Genomic DNA, 22,937 nt, shown 5'->3' with positions numbered 1-22,937 from the left:
AGCCTTTGACACAGTAGAGCACAATTTCATATTTTACTCCATGGAAAAATTTGGATTTGGTGAGTTCTTCTGTAAAGCCGTTAAAACATGGTACACAAACGGTAATAGCTCCATCAGGTTGAGAAATGGTACATCACCAAGGTTTGATTGAAAACGTGGAATCCGTCAGGGTTGCCTGCCTTCCCCATATTCCTACTTTGTACACAACTTCTTACCAGTCATATTAAGCATTTTAAGAGGAATTTCCATTGCAGACACAGAAATTATAATCAGTCAACTTGCTGACGACACTACTTTATTTCTAAAAAATTCTAGTCAAGTACCTGTTGCTATCAAAATAATTGAATCATTCTCTGCAGCATCTGGACTTTGTTTAAATTTGAAGAAATGTGAACTTCTCTCTCTCAAAGACTGTAACTCACCCTCCATCTGTAACATACCGGTTAAAGAAAAGGTTACTTATTTGGTGATTACCATCATGAAAGATGAAGACAAAAGATGTGCTGAGGACTTTGATGTAATTATTGATAAAATGAAGAAAAAGCTTAACCAATGGTTACAAAGGGACTTATCCTTAAAATGAGGAGTGCTACTAACGAAAACTGAAGGTCTATACCGTCTCACATATGCAGCAATCTCTCTGTTTGTCAATAAGAAGATTGGTAACACAATTGATAAATTACTCTTTGATTTTATATGGAAAAATAAGACTCATTATGTAAAAAAGTCTGTTGTTATGAATACTTATGACTCTGGTGGACTCAACTTTCTTGATTTTACCACTCTTGATAATACCTTTAAAATAAATAAATTGGATAAAGCAGTTTCTAAACAAACCCACATATATTTGGAACTTTATACCTAATTATGTTTTCTCTGAGATTGGAGGTCTTGAATTTGTTCTTCTGTGTGATTATAAAATTGAGAAACTTCCCTTATCCTTATCTAAATTCCACAGACAAATGCTGTTGGCATGGACCTTAATTTACAAACATAACTTCTCCCCCCATAGATGCTTTATTTGGAATAGTCGGCATATTATGTTCAAAAATAGATCCTTATTCTATCCACACTGGTTTAATAATAATATAATTTTAGTAAACCAATTAATTAATACTAATGGACTGCTATTGAGCTATTCTGAATTTCTCGATACGTTTGGCATTCCTGTCACCCCAAAGGAGTTCACCACGGTTATGGATGCTATTCCTTCTGGGATTCTACATCTCCTGAAGGGGACAGAAACACCAGTTTGTTTACCAACACTTGACCCTAAGATAACTTCTGTACGTAGTGTCTACCAGACTAATACTTTAAGAAATAATAATCGTAGCATACAGTCATTGTTTCAAAAAGATATTACTAGAACCCCTTATGTTGTATCTTACTGGTCTAGATTTGTCAAAAACCTGAATTGGAAATATGTCTGGAATCTTCCATATAAATATCTTCTTACTGATAAGATAAGGGAAGTTTCTTTTAAAATCATACATAGATATTATCCTGCAAGTCATTATCTTCTTAAGTTTAAAAAAGACATCTGTGTTAACTGTTCATTTTGTGTAATGCAACACCTATTCTGGCAATGTCCCTACACTGTCAAATTCTGGAAAGATGTAACCCAATATATTGTTGATAATACTGACTCTGACTTTTCACTCTACTGGAAAAATTTATTGTTTGGTTTCTTCAATAACAATAATAAAAAAATAATGAATTATATATAAGAATTATATATAATCAATTTGATCATTATCTTAGCAAAATTTCATATTCATAAATCTAAATTTAGCAATTCTAAATCTTTAATGATAATATTTGAAAATGAAACCAAACAATGCGTTAAAACTATATTTAACTCTAAAAATAAGAAAGCTGCTAAAACCGTTGATTTATGTACTTTGTTTAAGATCCATATTTAGATTGTCACACGGTCAAGGAAAGATGTGAAGGAGAAGTGATAAGGACTTAGGAAAAGACAACTGCGGTGCTGAGAGAATCCGACTGCACTCACACTGGGCTACGTATTTATGCGACGGTGGATGATATTGAGGTGGTGAAACTACAATGTTCTGAAGATGGACTTCAAAAAGCGCATCATAAATACTTGGTTACCCCAGGTCGTTCTTTCTGTGTTGTTTCATGCAGGCTATATAAACGTGGACAACACGGTGAAAAATAACTTCATTACAATGGTCAGAATTGAATTTAAAAAAGGAATATAGGCTGTTAGTCACAAAACTGAACGAAATTGTCACATTGAGAATGTTGCTCACACTCACACTCCTGAATCCCAATTATTATATGAAAATAAACGTTAAATATATGCAAGATAGACATCACATGTTAGGCCTAGAAATCTACTACTGTATATATCATCATTCTTAAGTTTCAAACATGTTTCCCCATTTCCCCATTAAGACATTAATTAAGATGTCAGCAGTGTAACTTCATTGATTATCTATCTATCTATCTTATTCATATATAACAATAAAAGTGAAAAAAAGTTGTTTTCTGGTTTTGGTTTAATTTTTATTCCAATGGCGATTTGAAGAAGAAAACAGGAAAAGCACTTGAATTTCTGTTTTTTTAATTCATATGAAAAACGTACTATCCATTATATGTATTTTTATCCTGTTATCAAACAAGCTGAACACAGCTTTGGATACACGGACCACTGTGGATGTGTAATGTGAGTAATTGTTTGAGTTTGTGAATGGTGCGTCGCTTGCTGCTGCAAGATATTGTGGGACAAAATGATCTCCTTTCCTTTCATAAAGGATGGTCAAGTGTACCCTATGATAAAGGAGATTAGAAAGGAAGCATTGAAGCACCTTTCCTTAGTATTTAGATAATTCAACCAGCTCTTATCATGGCTGCCACTTAGATACTTCCGGGTCATTTCACTCAGTTAGGAACCTTCCTAAGCAAAAAAGACTTTGACTGCAGCCAGGGACTGTTTGTTGAGACTATTTCCTGTTTAGCACCTAGGTACCAAATTTGCAAAGCATCAGTGGAAATGGAGTCTGTGAGCTGTTTTTGGGCGTTGTTCCTTTGTCTCAGGGGGAACAAAGGAAAAGCACCTCTTGGCCAGGCCTCAGGGTTTACATGTAGGCCTTCTTTATGTGACCGCATGGTTTGAGGCCCAACATGAAAAAAGAATTGTCACAACCACAAAACATCTGTCAGACAGTGAAACTTCTAGTTTACTGCAGTTATAACAGTTCAAGAAAAATATTTGTTGTTCTTACCCATATCGTGCCTTTCTGGGAACTCTGTGAAATAAATAAAGAATTGTCACAACCATGATGCATCTATCACACAGTGAATCCATATTACAAGTTTTTTAACTGCTGCTATTCAAACAAATGTTGGTCAGATATGTCTTTGTCAGTATTTAGTTGCAAATAAGTCTATTTGTCAGAATACATGTTTTAATTTTATCTGTTAAAACTAACAGCAGTATGATTGATGACTGTAAAACTTCATTTGTTTGTTAGGAAAACATCACATTACTAAATCAACAACAACTAACAATGTGTCCAATTTGAGACTTTTTTATTTCATTGATTTTTAAAATTCAGCATTTTTTTAATTTAAAAAACTAAATTGAATGCATTTGAAACACTGGTTTTTGCTTGTTAAAGTTTGGATATTAATTACTTTTAAGTGCTGGATGCATGAAAACAGAACATTATTTAAAATATTGTCATGTTAAATATTCTAAAATTATTAAAGACAAATAGGTGACCAATGTGAAAATGTTCTATCTTACCTTGCCATGATCTTACAGCAGCTTCTCCTGTATTGAAGATGAATAAGTGTGTGTTAACTCACTGGAATTATTCATTAATCATGTTTTGTTTCATAATTAGGTTTTATAAGTTACATTTTCTTTTGTCAATGTCAAACTTGTGCAACATGGGTATTAATAATACATTTGTAACATTCATAACTGCTCTTTTATCTGGTGGTTTTGTTTAGTTGAGAAAGTTGTAGAGATTAAATACCTGAATTAATTACAGATGTTGAAGGTGGCCTTTACAAACACAGCTTCTCATTAACAAATAGAACAATATTAATAGTATTAACAGAGTGGACAATATGTGTAGAGTCATGAGAGATGGGTTTTCCTAATACTCTGACAATGTTCTCAGAGGTGAGGAAGAATCAGCCAAAGAAAATGTAATGAGTCATACGTTTTAGTTTAGTGACAACACACAGTCTCTGCAGTACAGCTGAAGACTCGCCTGGTCTTGACCTTTTAAATATCGAACCTTCAAGGCTTTTTTATGGCTTCAAAGACTTCAGACATACAGATACAGAAAGGCAGACTGTCTCTGGTGCCTTTCAGTGTGTTTATCAATGAACCTCTACTTTACATTTTCAGCTCTGATTAGGAAGTTGTCTTCTGATGTTGCCACTAAGCACAAGAGATAAAGAAGTCCTGTAATTTCATTTATCTTAGATTTGAGGGACACATCAGCAACATCACTAAAGTAGTTTTCTTCCACCTCTGACACATCGTCCAAGTTCACCCATTTCTAACACAGTCAGATGCAGAAATTCTCATTCATGGTCATTCAGGTCTTGTATTCTACTATTAAAAAGATCCAACAAGTCCAAAATGCAGCTGCTACAATTCTTCTGATTCACTGGTTTACGGTTTCATTCAAGTCAAACTACAAACTGCTACCTATTACCTCCTGACCTGTCAAAACTTCTCAGACCTCACATTCCCCCACGTACACTCACATCACAGGATGCAGGTTATCTCATTATTCCAAAGATTAAACCATTCAGATTTTATTGAAGTAATAACTTTTTTGGGCGTTCTATGCTTTTATTGATTAGTATCAGTGGAGAGATGACAGAAAATGAGGGACGGGGGGGAGAGAGAGATGGGGAATAACAATCAATAAAGGTCCCTAATCAAACATGAATCAGGGACGTTGTGGTTCATGGTCGACACTTCACCTCTTAAATCCAATTTTTGCCACTCCTATAACTGAATAGTATCATGTATGTTTAATATAATGAATGGTGTTATTATTTTCTCTTTCTGTAATTGTCTTCTTTCTTTTTTTGTGATTTGAAAAAATAAACTAATTATTGTAATAATACCATTAAATAGATTGAGAGTTTCCAGGTCCTGGGTGGATGTTTTATGGACCTCAGAAATTGTTGAGATAACTATTAAATGATAAAAGAATTGTCACAACCACAATACATCTGTCAGACAGTCAAACTTCTAGTTTACTGCAGTTATAACAGTCCAAGAAAAAAAAGTTGTTCTTACCCTTATCCAACCTTTCAAGATACTCTGTGAAATAAATAAAGAATTGTCACAACCATGATGCATCTATCACACAGTGAATCCATATTACAAGTTTTTTAACTGCTGCTATTCAAACAAATGTTGGTCAGATATGTCTTTGTCAGTATTTAGTTGCAAATAAATCTATTTGTCAGAATACATGTTTTAATTTTATCTGTTAAAACTAACAGCAGTAGGGCTGTAGTCAACCAAAGAAAATCTTGGTCGATTAAAATCGCACATAATCTTCGACTAATCGATTAGTCGCGTGGGGTGGTGGGGGGATGTAATGGGACTGAGTGCACAGTAAACTCGGCAGCCGCACATTTCTCTGTTCTGTATTTCTCTGATTTGCGTCTTCAGGCTAGGCTAACCCATTGTTGCTAACTTTGGAGCTAACCACCTTCACTTTTCCAGCATTTGGGGAAACAACAGACGTGACTTTTTAGCATTTATAGTTTGTACAGTACATCTACTGCCAGACTGACAACTTACTACTAACCTTTTCCTCTGCCCCGCTCGCATCCACCGTCACTTCTCTGCCCCTCGCTCTTTCCCACTCGCTACGCAAACATACTCCTTTACGGAGCCACGCTACCAATAGTTTCCCAGGCAACGACACAGAGGTTGACTCACGTACCGGGACAGCGCTGCTCAGAGACTCTCCAGTCAAAATCAAATATTCCATTTTTTTTAGCCTGGCGGGGATTCTCGTTGTGTCATTATGGAGAAACACAGATTCAGTAAACGTTCAGTACGTTCAATAAACGTTGACTACAGTTAGACCCAGTGGTCTCCATTAGGTTGGGCGAGTTCAAAATTGTGAAAACAATGGGGGTGTTTTGAATACACCCCCATTTTCTCAGGTAATTTGTTAGTCTGTCCCTCCCGCCGCAGGAAATAATGGAGTAATCCTGGAAAGCTGTTGATGTAGCACTTTTCTCCTTATGTAAATAACACGGAGATTATTCGACCAGTGAGAATTTAGTCGGACAAGAGCATATCGACCAACTAATCAACCAGTCGGACAGCAGACTACAGCCCTAAACAGCAGTATGATTGATGACTGTAAAACTTCATTTGTCTGTTAAGAAAACAGCACATTACTAAATCAACAACAACTAACAATGTGTCCAATTTGAGACTTTTTTAATTATTTGTTGTTGTTTTTTTTAATTGGCAACTTAAGAAAAGAAAAAATACATTGAATACATCTGTCAGACAGTGAAACTTCTAGTTTACTGCAGTTATAACAGTTCAAGAAAAAAATAGTTGTTCTTACCCTTTCTCCTCCATTCAAGATACTCTGTGAAATGAATAAAGAATTGTCACAACCATGATGCATCTATCACACAGTGAATCCATATTACAAGTTTTTTAACTGCTGCTATTCAAACAAATGTTGGTCAGATATGTCTTTGTCAGTATTTAGTTGCAAATAAATCTATTTGTCAGAATACATGTTTTAATTTTATCTGTTAAAACTAACAGCAGTATGATTGATGACTGTAAAACTTCATTTGTTTGTTAGGAAAACATCACATTACTAAATCAACAACAACTAACAATGTGTCCAATTTGAGACTTTTTTATTTCATTGATTTTTTAAAATTCAGCAATTAAAAAAAAAAGTACATTGAATGCATTTGAAACACTGGTTTTTGCTTGTAAAAGTTTAGATATTAATTACTTTTAAGTGCTGGATGCATGAAAACAGAACATTATTTCAAATATTGTCATGTTAAATACTCTAAAATTATTAAAGACAAATAGGTGACCAATGTGAAAATGTTCTATCTTACCTTGCCATTTCCTTTCAACAGCTCCTGTATTGAAGATGAATAAGTGTGTGTTAACTCACTGGAATTCTTCATTAATCATGTTTTGTTTCATAATTAGGTTTTATAAGTTACATTTTCTTTTGTGAATGTCAAACTTGTGCAACATGGGTATTAATAATACATTTGTAACATTCATAACTGCTCTTTTATCTGGTGGTTTTGTTTAGTTGAGAAGTTTAAAGTTAAAAAATAAACTAATTATTGACATATTTCCATTAAATAGATTGAGAGTTTCCAGGTCCTGGGTGGATGTTTTATGGACGTCAGAAATTGTTGAGATCAGTATTAAATGATAAAAGATTTGTCACAACCACAATACATCTGTCAGACAGTCAAACTTCTAGTTTACTGCAGTTATAACAGTTCAAGGAAAAAAATTAGTTGTTCTTACCCTTTCTCCTCCATTCAAGATACTCTGTGAAATGAATAAAGAATTGTCACAACCATGATGCATCTATCACACAGTGAATCCATATTACAAGTTTTTTAACTGCTGATATTCAAACAAATGTTGGTCAGATATGTCTTTCTCAGTATTTAGTTGCAAATAAATCTATTTGTCAGAATACATGTTTTAATTTTATCTGTTAAAACTAACAGCAGTATGATTGATGACTGTAAAACTTCATTTGTTTGTTAGGAAAACATCACATTACTAAATCAACAACAACTAACAATGTGTCCAATTTGAGACTTTTTTATTGAATTGACTTTTAAAATTCAGTAATTAAAAAAAAGTACATTGAATGCATTTGAAACACTGGTTTTTGCTTGTAAAAGTTTAGATATTAATTACTTTTAAGTGCTGGATGCATGAAAACAGAACATTATTTCAAATATTTTATGTTAAAAACTCTAAAATGATTAAAGACAAATAGGTGACCAATGTGAAAATGTTCTATCTTACCTTGCCTTGCCCTTTCTTTAGCTTCTCCTGTATTGAAGATGAATAAGTGTGTTAACTCACTGGAATTCTTCATTAATCATGTTTTGTTTCATAATTAGGTTTTATAAGTTACATTTTCTTTTGTGAATGTCAAACTTGTGTAACATGGGTATTAATAATACATTTGTAACATTCATAACTGCTCTTTTATCTGGTGGTTTTGTTTAGTTGAGAAAGTTGTAGAGATTAAATACTTGAATTAATTACAGATGTTGAAGGTGGCCTTTACAAACATAGCTTCTCATTAACAAATAGAACAATATTAATAGTATTAACAGAGTAGACAATATGTGTAGAGTCATGAGAGATGGGTTTTCCTAATACTCTGACAATGTTGTCAGAGGTGAGGAAGAATCAGCCAAAGAAAATGTAATGAGTCATACGTTTTAGTTTAGTGACAACACACAGTCTCTGCAGTACAGATGAAGACTCGCCTGGTCTTGACCTTTTAAATATCGAACCTTCAAGACTTTTTTATGGCTTCAAAGACTTCAGACATACAGATTACAGACATTACATACCCTTTAAGACAGCTCAACTGTTTATGCATGTCATGTCATGATATTTTCATATTTATCCTATTGTTTTACTGTATGGAGCCAGAATTCACAGTCAACTGTTAAACCCGTTACATCAGTATACAAACCAGCACTGAAAGTAATGGATCAAAAACAAATGAAATAATTCCAGAAAAGTACAAGTTGCTTAGTTATCACAGCTTCATCAAGTTTTCTTTTATCAAATTGATTTTTAAATGTGTGAATAATCTTGCCCCGGCTGTACTTTGTCCATATGTAACAAAAATAAACACTAATAAAATAACCACAAGGGGATCAGCAAATGGCAACTGCAGGGTGGCACAGAGCAAAACTACTTTCAGTCAGTCATCTTTTTCAATAAAAGAGATCAATCTTTGGAATGCCCTACCAACAGAAATAAAAATACAAACTGATCTGAAAACATTTAATGAAAAGGTGAAACATTGGCTGAAACAAAACCAAATCTGCTATCATTGATCTATGATCATGTCCACGTGCATGTACACATGTCCATGGACATGTACAAACAGATAGAGGAACAGATACATACATATAAACATACTCGCACACTGATATAGAATATGCATGTATGAAGACGGACACACACACCTATAAATATTATGCACATAAATACATCATTGCCATGAATTAGGGAACATACACATGTGCACACATATGCAAAACATGTAAATTGATTGTTATGTGATGTAAATACTGTTGTTATTGAGAATGCCACTATTTATTATGAACTTTATTTAATTAATGTATTTCTGGTAATATGTTATGACTATTTTTAACAAAAAAGCTTAACCAGGGACAGGGGTTACAAATTAGCCTTGGCTAGAAATGCTATTTGCAAATTAGCCTTGGCTAGAAATGCTATATGCAATACGTCTGTTTCATGTTACTTTAGCCTGTTACAATGTTTTTTTGCATCGTCCCTAACAAATAAACTAATAAAAAAAAAAAGATACAGAAAGGCAGACTGTCTCTGGTGCCTTTCAGTGTGTTTATCAATGAACCTCTACTTTACATTTTCAGCTCTGATTAGGAAGTTGTCTTCTGATGTTGCCACTAAGCACAAGAGATAAAGAAGTCCTGTAATTTCATTTACATTTAGAGAGAGATGGAGAACAACAATCAATAAAGGTTCCTAATCAAACATGAATCAGGGACGTTGTGGTTCATGGTCGACGCTTCACCTCTTAAATCCAATTTTTGCCACTCCTATAACTGAATAGTATCATGTATGTTTAATATAATGTATGTTGTTATTATTTTCTCTTTCTGTAATTGTCTTCTTTCTTTTTTGTGATTTGACACTAAAAAATAAACTAATTATTGTCATATTTGCATTAAATAGATTGAGAGTTTCCAGGTCCTGGGTGGATGTTTTATGGACCTCAGAAATTGTTGAGATCAGTATTAAATGATGAAAGAATTGTCACAACCACAATACATCTGTCAGACAGTCAAACTTCTAGTTTACTGCAGTTATAATGGTTCAAGAAAAAAAAAGTTGTTCTTACCCTCATCCAACCTTTCTAGATACTCTGTGAAATAAATAAAGAATTGTCACAACCATGATGCATCTATCACACAGTGAATCCATATTACAAGTTTTTTAACTGCTGCTATTTAAGAAAATGTTGGTCAGATATGTTTTTAAAATTATTAAAGACAAATAGGTGACCAATGTGAAAATGTTCTATCTTACCTTGCCATCTCCTTTCAGCAGCTTCTCCTGTATTGAAGATGAATAAGTGTGTGTTAACTCACTGGAATTCTTCATTAATCATGTTTTGTTTCATACTTAGGTTTTAGAAGTTACATTTTCTTTTGTGAATGTCAAACTTGTGCAACATGGGTATTAATAACACATTTGTAACATTCATAACTGCTCTTTTATCTGGTGGTTTTGTTTAGTTGAGAAAGTTGTAAAGATTAAATACCTGAATTAATTACAGATGTTGAAGGTGGCCTTTACAAACACAGCTTCTCATTAACAAATATAACAATATTGATAGTATTAACAGAGTGGACAATATGTGTAGAGTCATGAGAGATGGGTTTTCCTAATACTCTGACAATGTTCTCAGAGGTGAGGAAGAATCAGCCAAAGAAAATGTAATGAGTCATACGTTTTAGTTTAGTGACAACACACAGTCTCTGCAGTACAGCTGAAGACTCGCCTGGTCTTGACCTTTTAAATATTGAACCTTCAAGACTTTTTTATGGCTTCAAAGACTTCAGACATACAGATACAGAAAGGCAGACTGTCTCTGGTGTCTTTCAGTGTGTTTATCAATGAACCTCTACTTTACATTTTCAGCACTGATTAGGAAGTTGTCTTATAGTTCTAGTTCAAAAACATATTTTCTGTATCAAGCTCAATATTATGCCTCGTCTCTAGCGGATCGTGCCATCTTCACAACTAAATGAGGCCTGTTATTTTATTTCTCATGTGTGTTATCATCCTGCATTCACATCTCATGCATCTGTTACTCGTTATTCCCTGGTTGCCCTGCCAAGGTCGTCAATCGAGATATCCGTTGCTCACATCCGCTGGTCACATCTATCCAATAGCAGCAGCGACACAGTTCCATCGTAGTTTATCATCTGCTGCTGTCTTTCATTTAAATTAGCGTTATTCAGGGCTTTCTTTTAGGTCGTGGTGGTTACTTCCACCCCCACCCAAGGTATTTCATCTGCCTCCCTGCTACAACTGTGTCGGCGGTCACCCTCTGCCTACACATCCTCATCGTCCAGACGTCAGCACTGTTCTCACAAATCAAAGATCTCTTAGGCCATAATCTGGTAAGTCATACATATAACTGGTGGTGGTGTCCTGAGTTATGGGTGTCGCAGCTCATTGCTATCATTGCTGATCATGCTAGCAGTTCTTCCTCTCATACAACAAATCTTGTGCATGGTAAAGAGCTATGTCATATCTATGGGTCATTTCACTCTGCTTTCAGGCTATCCTCTCTCTTCCCTCCTTATGAAATGTGCATAAGAACATGGTCTCCATACCTCACGCCACCCACCACTCTTCTAGTGATCACTAACTCACTCTCTTCTATCAACTCTTTTAACATCCGTTCATTCAAGTGTAATGTTTACATTGTCATGAACGTTTATTATCACTGCATTCTGTCTAATTTTCCCTTTTGCATATCTCACTAGAATCCTTCCCTGCCGGTAAGGTAAGGATCAAATATTTGAGTAGGTTTGTATGTCCTCATTTCTCTTTCTTTGGGGGATTATCCTTTTCTAATCAATCCTTCACCTCCCTCCTTTCATATCTGCTGACATTCACGATGGGGTCTAATCACCAAAGACTCTCACTGTAATCTATCATGCATGTTCAATAAATAACATTCACTTATATGAAAAACTGAGTCTCTTCTGATTGAAATGGAGTTTAGTGTAAATTCAGGCAGGAATACTATCTTTAACCATTCATTCATTCCAACTCCTCTCTCTCTCCCTGTTTCTCCCGCTGTCCAATCAGCTGATTAGGGGCGTTACTCTAGTCATCAAATCAGATTCCTCCACAGACTCTTACTGCCAATCACAACTCAGCTGTCAAACTTTAAATCTGTTCCCTTCTCTGTTGCTGTCAGTTGTCATTTCAGCGTGACCGTCGCTCCTCCTCCACCCCATCCAACTCCACGGCCGTGTTCCAGCAGCTCGCTCCTCTCCTCTTCATTCCTGATCACCACCTCATCTTCTCCACTTCATACTTCAGCGCCAGGTCTGAGTTCACCAGGAGCCCGCTGCCTTCACCATCAAGATCTGCTCCCTTTATTCATCACCACCACCAGTGTCTAGACTCCATCGGTGGGTTATCCTATTCTAATCACGCCTTCACCTCCCCCCTTTCATAAATGTTGACATTCACGATGGGGTCTAATCGCCAAAGACTCTCACTTTCATCTATCATGCATGTTCAATAAATAACATTCACTTATATGAAAAACTGAGTCTCTCCTGATTGAACTGATGTTGCCACTAAGCAGAAGAGATAAAGAAGTCCTGTAATTTCATTTATCTTAGATTTGAGGGAAACATCAGCAACATCACTAAAGTAGTTTTCTTCCACCTCTGACACATCGTCCAAGTTCACCCATTTCTAACACAGTCAGATGCAGAAATTCTCATTCATGGTCATTCAGGTCTTGTATTCTGTACTATTAAAAAAAACCCAACAAGTCCAAAATGCAGCTGCTACAATTCTTCTGATAACCAAAAAACTGTAACATGTAACACTGACTTGTTTCACTGCTTTACAGTTTCATTCAGGTCAGACTACAAACTGCTACACATGATGCAGGTTATCTCATTATTCCAAAGATTACATCCATTTTATTTAAGTAATCATTTTTTGAATGTTCTATGCTTTTATTGATTATTGATTAGTATGAGAAGAAGAGATGACAGAAAATGAGGGACGGGGGGAGAGAGAGATGGAGAACAATAATCAATAAAGGTCCCTAATCAAACATGAATCAGGGACGTTGTGGTTCATGGTCGACGCTTCACCTCTTAAATCCAATTTTTGCCACTCCTATAACTGAATAGTATCATGTATGCTTAATATAATGTATGTTGTTATTATTTTCTCTTTCTGTAATTGTCTTCTTTCTTTTGTTGTGATTTGACACTAAGAAATCAACTAATTATTGTCATATTTCCATTGAATAGATTGAGAGTTTCCAGGTCCTGGGTGGATGTTTTATGGACCTCAGAAATTGTTGAGATCAGTATTAAATGATAAAAGAATTGTCACAACCACAATACATCTGTCAGACAGTCAAACTTCTAGTTTACTGCAGTTATAACAGTTCAAGAAAAAAAAAAGTTGTTCTTACCCTTTTTCTTCCATTCAAGATACTCTGTAATATGAACAAAGAATCGTCACAACCATGATGCATCTATCACACAGTGAATCCATATTACAAGTTTTTTAACTGCTGCTATTCAAACAAATGTTGATCAGATATGTCTTTGTCAGTATTTAGTTGCAAATAAATCTATTTGTCAGAATACATGTTTTAATTTTATCTGTTAAAACTAACAGCAGTATGATTGATGACTGTAAAACTTCATTTGTTTGTTAGGAAAACATCACATTACTAAATCAACAACAACTAACAATGTGTCCAATTTGAGACTTTTTTATTGAATTGACTTAAAATTCAGCAATTAAAAAAAGTACATTGAATGCATTTGAAACACTGGTTTTTACTTGTAAAAGTTTAGATATTAATTACATTTAAGTGCTGGATGCATGAAAACAGAACATTATTTCAAATATTGTCATGTTAAATACTCTAAAATGATTAAAGACAAATAGGTGACCAATGTGAAAATGTTCTATCTTACCTTGCCTTGACCTTTCAGCAGCTTCTCCTGTATTGAAGATGAATAAATGTGTGTTAACTCACTGGAATTCTTCATTAATCATGTTTTGTTTCATAATTAGGTTTTATAAGTTACATTTTCTTTTGTCAATGTCAAACTTGTGCAACATGGGTATTAATAATACATTTGTAACATTCATAACTGCTCTTTTATCTGGTGGTTTTGTTTAGTTGAGAAAGTTGTAGAGATTAAATACCTGAATTAATTACAGATGTTGAAGGTGGCCTTTACAAACACAGCTTCTCATTAACAAATAGAACAATATTAATAGTATTAACAGAGTGGACAATATGTGTAGAGTCATGAGAGATGGGTTTTCCTAATACTCTGACAATGTTGTCAGAGATGAGGAAGAATCAGCCGAAGAAAATGTAATGAGTCATACGTTTTAGTTTAGTGACAACACACAGTCTCTGCAGTACAGCTGAAGACTCGCCTGGTCTTGACCTTTTAAATATCGAACCTTCAAGGCTTTTTTATGGCTTCAAAGACTTCAGACATACAGATACAGAAAGACAGACTGTCTCTGGTGCCTTTCAGTGTATTTATCAATGAACCTCTACTTTACATTTTCAGCTCTGATTAGGAAGTTGTCTTCTGATGTTGCCACTAAGCAGAAGAGATAAAGAAGTCCTGTAATTTCATTTATCTTAGATTTGAGGGACACATCAGCAACATCACTAAAGTAGTTTTCTTCCACCTCTGACACATTGTCCAAGTTCACCCATTTCTAACACAGTCAGATGCAGAAATTCTCATTCATGGTCATTCAGGTCTTGTATTCTGTACTATTAAAAAGATCCAACGAGTCCAAAATGCAGCTGCTACAATTCTTCTGATTCACTGGTTTACGGTTTCATTCAAGTCAGACTATAAACTGCTACCTATTACCTCCTGACCTGTCAAAACTTCTCAGACCTCACATTCCCCCACGAACACTCACATCACAGGATGCAGGTTATCTCATTATTCCAAAGATTACACCATTCAGATTTTAAGTGATAACTTATTGGGCGTTCTATGCTTTTACTGATTATTGATTACTATCAGTGAAGATAATCAAACATGAATCAGGGACGTTGTGGTTCATGGTCGACACTTCACCTCTTGAATCCAATTTTTGCCACTCCTATAACTGAATAATATCATGTATGTTTAGTATAATGTATGTTATTATTTTCTCTTTCTCTAATTGTCTTCTTTCTTTTTTGTCAAGTGTATCAAGACACTGTGATTTTATACTAAAAAAACAAACAAATTATTGGCATATTTCCCTAAAATAGATTGAGACATGAAAATTGTCTGATCTGAGAGATACTGCGGTTCATGGTCGGAGCCTTAACCCATTAAATCCAGACTGAAACCTATTATTTTTGTATCCCACATGGATTATAGGGCTACAAAACCCATATATGTGATTTAGAGATGTAATTACATGTTGTTGGGCGCATAAACACAGTGCGCCTGTTATATTGAGGGAGACACGTGCTCTCTCTTCTTTCTACCGCAGCAGCACTGTCAACACAGCAGACGTGTGTGAGCATGTAAACAAAGAAAAAACAAGCATTTCCTGGTATGAAACACCGCAAAATAGTCATAAAAGTCAGATTAATGTCCATGTAACAATGCTAATAAGTTGCTCTTTCAATAGAGGTCCAACTGTGAGCGAGAGGGAAACAACTTCTGTCCAGTTATTAATGTTGAGAAACTCCGGTGAGTTGCCATGTTGTCTGCTAGTCTGTTGTTGTGTTAGCCACTGTGGAGGGAAGCTGCATTAAACTTACTGTTGAGTCAAGATACTTTTCATAAAAACCAACCGGTGATTGTTAAAATGTGGTCTGATGTTTATTACATGCTTTGATGCAACTGTATCATTGTTTTTATAGTCTGAAAAGTTCGCTAGCTGCTAATCGCTAGCTCTGGCTAATGGAGCGACCGACACCTTGTCAACACTTTAAAGGAACATTACACTGTTTTCTAATATTAAAATCGTTATGTTTTAATGGGATTTGTGTACTTTAATGTTTTATAATGCCATTAAATGGTAATTTAACTGAATTTGGTTGCTAGATGTACATGTTAAGTGAATCATAAAGAATAATTTAGTTTATTTTCATGATTAAATTAACAGTATGTTAAAATGGTGCATAAAAATATAACAATAAAGCAAATAATTTAGATAAATGTTAAAATGCTAATTGTTTGGACATAAGAAATTCATAATAAGCAATCTGTTACTGTAAGATACAAATGTTGATGTGACAGAGGGAAAATTCACTGTAAATAATTTATTAAAAAGACATCTGTTTTAAAGAAATTCATGGTAAATTGTTCATGTTAAAATTACCAGTTGTTAATATATGGTCATTGTAGTACAAGTGTATCCTTAATTGTTGGTTATATGATGTATGATATTCTGAGAGAGAAAAGAATTTAATGAGATCTCATCTTAGACACATAAAGAGAACTGAATAACTTATTATCCTGCACTATCTGTATCTGTGTAGGTTGTTTTTTTGTGACCAGATAGAATCAGAGATGGTGAGTCCAGCCTGTGACTCTGTGGACGGTTGTAGAAACGGTGTTGGTCAACTGTAGGAACTGCCCACAGAGGACATCTGATTTAAAGTGATACTCATTTTCATTGGGTTGCAGATAAGACACACACACTAATTATCCTACCGGGTAGTAAAATTAGTGACACTATTAGACACTTGGAACAGATACAACTCAAAACAACTTTGAACTGAACTCTTGAGCTCTTTAATCATAAGGAGTAACCGTGGATTAAAGGAACAACCAGTAAACTAAAGAACATTTCATTGGAGGTTTTCCACCTCCAAAACGGACTATTTCTATTGATTGTCTTATTTGATTTATTTATTTGATTTTTTATTTTATATTCTTTTAAAAATTGTATATTATTCTGTATAAGTTTTGAGGCAATTACTCACTGGATTATTCAAGACAACCGCTCATTGAACCAAGTTAGATGTTAGTGTCTAATTACTACTTTTGGTTAGCACTGAGGATGCTACATTTTACTACAATTTAATTGTGTAATTGCTGTCTTGTTCAGACTTTTGTTCCTTATTTACAGGTTTCTGTACAAAAGCCATAAAAATGCTTTTTTTGTTATTGTTGTACTTTTTTTTGTTTGTAAAATGTATTGAGACTCTAAGTGATTTTAAGTCAAAGTAAGTTTACTTAATTAACATTTTTGCCTTCAGTAATGTCGACGGAGACATGATGTACATCCATGTCAGATCCTCTACAAAAATGAAAGAATAAATAATTAAAACAACAAATGGTTTACAAGGACACTGTATTGTATTCCAATGTCGTTAGCTGATCCCATCTTTGATAATGCACTCTGAGGTGACCCAATACAGAAAAATAATAAACTCAAAGCTCGTCATTTAGTCATTTAATGCTGTTAGAACATGTTTTGTAACTCCTATGAGGGCATTGAGTACATTGTCATGTTTAGTAAAAACAGTAAGATGCATTAATAGTGCATAATAGTAGTGATGTTGCAGTTATTTGTTATGAGATTTAATCACTAAGACAACAAGTCGACCCTGAAACATCTAGAAACACATCTGGTTTATATTAAACCACCAAAATACAGAATATTTAGTGCGTAGAAATAAATAAAATATTTTGTGACTTCTTACGTTCTCTCCTTTTGCGTCTGAAAAAGGTGATGCCTTTGTATATTAAATAGATGATGATGATGATGAACCCAACCAGCATACATACTGGTATGAAGTTAAACATCCAGGTCAGATTCCCTACATAAATGAAAGAATAAATAATTAAAACAACAAATGGTTTACAAGGACACTGTATTGTATTCTAATGTTGTTAGCTGATCCCATCTTTGATAATGCACTCTGAGGTGACCCAATACAGAAAAATAATAAACTCAAACTTTGTCATTTAGTCATTTAATGTTGTTAGAACATGTTTTGTAACTCCTATGAGGACACTGAGTACATTGTCATGTTTAGGAAAAACAGTAAGATGCATTAATAGTGCATAATAGTAGTGATGTTGCAGTTATTTGTGATGAGCTTTAACCACTAAGACAACAAGTCGACCCTGAAACATCCTTTTATGCAGATTCATCAAACATCTGGAGAGAATCTCTTGGTGTTGGTTGTGGTTGTGGATGTTTGCATGAGGATAGAAACTTCCTGTCTCTTAGCATGAAAATACATCATCAGGACTAATATTGTTGGTAGAATCACACTCTTGAAAGAACTTGAATATGTATGATACACAACTAGATTAACATTATCAGTCACATTTACATAAATATTAATATACCACACCTAAAGAAATATAAAGAATGTAAATTCAAGTCAAAGATTTGATTCATATCAGACCAAAATACAGTATATTTAGTGCATCAAAATAAATACAATATTTTGTGACTTCTTACCTGTTCTACCTTTGTATATTAAATTGATGATGATGTTGCACACACCCGAAATGCAAATTGCTGTTAAGATGATCATCCATATCAGAGCCCCTACAAAAAATGAAAGAATAAATAATTAAAACAACAAATGGTTTACAAGGACACTGTATTGTATTCTAATGTCGTTAGCTGATCCCATCTTTGATAATGCACTCTGAGGTGACCCAATACAGAAAAATAATAAACTCAAAGCTCATCATTTAGTCATTTAAGGCTGTTAGAACATGTTTTGTAACTCCTATGAGGACATTGAGTACATTGTCATGTTTAGGAAAAACAGTAAGATGCATTAATAGTGCATAATAGTAGTGATGTTGCAGTTATTTGTTATGAGCTTTAACCACTAAGACAACAAGTCGCCCCTGAAACATCCTTTTATGTAGATTCATAAAACATCTGGAGAGAATCTCTTGGTGTTGGTTGTGGATGTTTGCATGAGGATAGAAACTTCCTGTCTCTTAACATGAAAATACATCATCAGGACTAATATTGTTGGTAGAATCACACTCTTGAAAGAACTTGAATATGTATGATGCACAACTAGATTAACATTATCAGTCAAATTTACAGAAATATTAATATACCACACCTAAAGAAATATAAAGAATGTAAATTCAAGTCAAAGATTTGATTCATATCAGACCAAAATACAGTATATTTAGTGCATCAAAATAAATACAATATTTTGTGACTTCTTACATAATTTGTCTCTGTATTTCAAATACATGATGATGATGACGATGATGAACCCAACCATAATCACTCCAAATATTGCTGATACGATGATCATCCAGGTCAGACCCCCTACAAAAAATGAAAGAATAAATAATTAAAACAACAAATAGTTTACAAGGACACTGTATTGTATTCCAATGTCGTTAGCTGATCCCATCTTTGATAATGCACTCTGAGGTGACCCAATACAGAAAAATTATAAACTCAAACTTTGTTATTTAGTCATTTAATGCTGTTAGAACATGTTTTGTAACTCCTATGAGGACATTGAGTACATTGTCATGTTTAGTAAAAACAGTAAGATGCATTAATAGTGCATAATAGTAGTGATGTTGCAGTTATTTGTTATGAGCTTTAACCACTAAGACAACAAGTCGACCCTGAAACATCCTTTTATGCAGATTCATGAAACATCTGGAGAGAATCTCTTGGTATTGGTTGTGGTTGTGGATGTTTGCATGAGGATAGAAACTTCCTGTCTCTTAGCATGAAAATACATCATCAGGACTAATATTGTTGGTAGAATCACACTCTTGAAAGAACTTGAATATGTATGATGCACAACTAGATTAACATTATCAGTCAAATTTACATAAATATTAATATACCACACCTAAAGAAATATAAAGAATGTTAATTCAAGTCAATGATTTGATTTAGATCAAACCACCAACATACAGTATATTTAATATGAGTGCATGATTCAGGAGATCTCACGATTCGATTCAGAATCAATTTTCAATTCAATACATTCATAGATTTGATTCTAGATTGATGTTTTGAGTAACTTTCCATTTGACTGCAGGAGACACTTTCATAGGTCTCAAAGAAAAAAAACTCACACTGAATCAAGTGTAAACATTTGCTATCAACATCAACCCTGACTAAGATTTATGTTCCTTTAGTTCACTCAGTCAACAGGAAACCAAAGCAGCCCTGAGACAAAGAGTCAAATGAATACTTAATACAAAAATAAAAATGATTGCAAAGATAAACTGCTGAGTGCAAAACTTCAAATAACTTAAATTCATACTTCAAATAACAAAATCAAATAAACAATAGCTGCCTGTTACATTTAGCTGCAAAGTACAAACAAGAAAATTGGTCAAATTGATCAAATTGATCACTATAAGATGATGATTATTATAACCAATGTTGTTTCTTTTTCTTAATTTCTCATGCAGATTATCATCTAATTGGCGTTTGTATATTTATTACATGAATATAAAGTAATGAAACGGGCAGTTTCACTATTTACTGAATTTTATTTTCTGTTTCAAAATACAGAACAGCTGTTTAAACGCTTGTTTCACTGCTGCATCTTGTTGGCTTGTTTTTGGCAGTTTGTCATAAACTTCAAGGAGACGTTTTTCACTGAGATAAAATGACTTTCTCATTCTCGTCCTCAGAAAACCAGCTGGCAGTCTGTTGTGTGTTAATCTGCGGGGGAGGGGGCTGCAGGGGGGCCACAGCGAGAAAGTTGAACCAGAACCAACTTTTGGAGAAACGTAACCTGTAACACTGTACAACCCTGCATTATGACAAAAACATTACTGGGAAGAGGAGAGGATATTTCTCTTCGTTTGATAACGTTAAAAGTAAAGTTAGGCTTTGCTGACAGCTTCCCGATTCATTTTAAAAAAGACGAGAGAGAGAGAGAGAAGCAGTGGTCGAGCGAGCTAGAGAGTGAATGAAGAGAGGGAGCGCTGGTAACCTTAGTGATGAAGCTGGTGAATCAGATCAATAAAACGTTATTTTCTGATTGTTTCACGGTGGTTACAAATAAATAAGCCCACAACCGCACAAACCGGCGCTGCAACGCCTGATAACAGCATTAATCTTGTCAAGCTCCCTCTTCCCTTCGAGATAAGAAAAACCAAAATATGTCCAAATGATTGCCTTCATAGCCGATGGACCAGGTTATATTTGTTTTTCTGTCAAGTACTCCATTGCTCGCGGTCTCTCCATGATACACACTTCTCTTCCTTCTAGCACCTGGAGTTGGGGCCGGGTGGAAACCAGCGCAGCGTCGTTGTGCCATCTATGGGATTTAGTGAGCTAACTCATGTCAGGAAAAAATGGAAAACAGCGTTGTGGCAAGACTGAAAAATGTGAATCGATTCTGAATTGGCAGAAATAGAATCGCAATTCTTGCGTGAATCGATTTTTTGTGCACGCCTAATATTTAGTGCATCTAAATAAATACAATATTTTAAGATTTCTTACCTCTTATGGCTCTGTACAATGAATTGATGATGTTGAACACAACTGGAATACAAACTGCTATTAACATGAGCATCCATCTCAGTTGCCCTACGAAAAAATGAAAGAATAAATAATTAAAACAACAAATGGTTTACAAGGACACTGTATTGTATTCTAATGTCGTTAGCTGATCCCATTTTTGATAATGCACTCTGAGGTGACCCAATACAGAAAAATAATGAACTCAAAGCTCGTCATTTAGTCATTTAATGCTGTTAGAACATGTTTTGTAACTCCTATGAGGACATTGAGTACATTGTCATGTTCAGTAAAAACAGTAAGATGCATTAATAGTGCATAATAGTAGTGATGTTGCAGTTATTTGTTATGAGTTTTAACCACTAAGACAACAAGTCGACCCTGAAACATCCTTTTATGCAGATTCATGAAACATCTGGAGAGAATCTCTTGGTGTTGGTTGTGGTTGTGGATGTTTGCATGAGGATAGAAACTTCCTGTCTCTTAGCATGAAAATACATCATCAGGACTAATATTGTTGGTAGAATCACACTCTTGAAAGAACTTGAATATGTATGATGCACAACTAGATTAACATTATCAGTCAAATTTACATAAATATTAATATACCACACCTAAAGAAATATAAAGAATGTAAATTCAAGTCAAAGATTTGATTTATATCAAACCAAAATAAATAAATAAAATATTTTGTGACTTCTTACACCGTCCACGTTTGTACACTAAATAGATGAAGATGATGATGAACCCAACCAGAATCACTCCAAATACTGCTGTTACGATGATCATCATTGTCAGATCCTCTACAAAAAATGAAAGAATAAATAATTAAAACCACAAATGGTTTACAAGGACACTGTATTGTATTCCAATGTTGTTAGCTGATCCCATCTTTGATAATGCACTCTGAGGTGACCCAATACAGAAAAATGATAAACTCAAAGCTCATCATTTAGTCATTTAATGCTGTTAGAACATGTTTTGTAACTCCTATGAGGACATTGAGCACATTGTCATCTTTAGTAAAAACAGTAAGATGCATTAATAGTGCATAATAGTAGTGATGTTGCAGTTATTTGTTATGAGCTTTAACCACTAAGACAACAAGTCGGCCCTGAAACATCCTTTTATGCAGATTCATGAAACATCTGGAGAGAATCTCTTGGTATTGGTTGTGGTTGTGGATGTTTGCATGAGGATAGAAACTTCCTGTCTCTTAGCATGAAAATACATCATCAGGACTAATATTGTTGGTAGAATCACACTCTTGAAAGAACTTGAATATGTATGATGCACAACTAGATTAACATTATCAGTCTAAATTACATAAATATTAATATACCACACCTAAAGACATATAAAGAATGTAAATTCAAGTCAAAGATTTGATTTATATCAAACC

At 34.4% G+C, this 22,937-nt stretch overlaps 1 protein-coding gene and 1 long non-coding RNA gene across 2 annotated transcripts in view; one reads left to right on the top strand and one right to left on the bottom strand.

Moving 5' to 3' along the window:
- Positions 1-22,937, bottom strand: part of LOC137177281 (uncharacterized) — a 227,594-nt gene that overhangs the window by 31,242 nt on the left and 173,415 nt on the right. The window lies entirely within an intron of this gene.
- LOC137177292 (uncharacterized) lies at positions 15,255-16,711 on the top strand. The gene is made up of 3 exons (XR_010926054.1): positions 15,255-15,643; positions 15,722-15,783; positions 16,578-16,711. It is a non-coding gene; the product is annotated as an uncharacterized lncRNA (long non-coding RNA).

This window comes from Thunnus thynnus, chromosome 24 (assembly GCF_963924715.1).
Source record: "Thunnus thynnus chromosome 24, fThuThy2.1, whole genome shotgun sequence".
Classification (NCBI taxonomy): domain Eukaryota; kingdom Metazoa; phylum Chordata; class Actinopteri; order Scombriformes; family Scombridae; genus Thunnus; species Thunnus thynnus.
The sequence above is the reverse complement of the archived record's forward strand: the minus strand, read 5'-3'. Positions and strand labels throughout refer to the sequence as shown.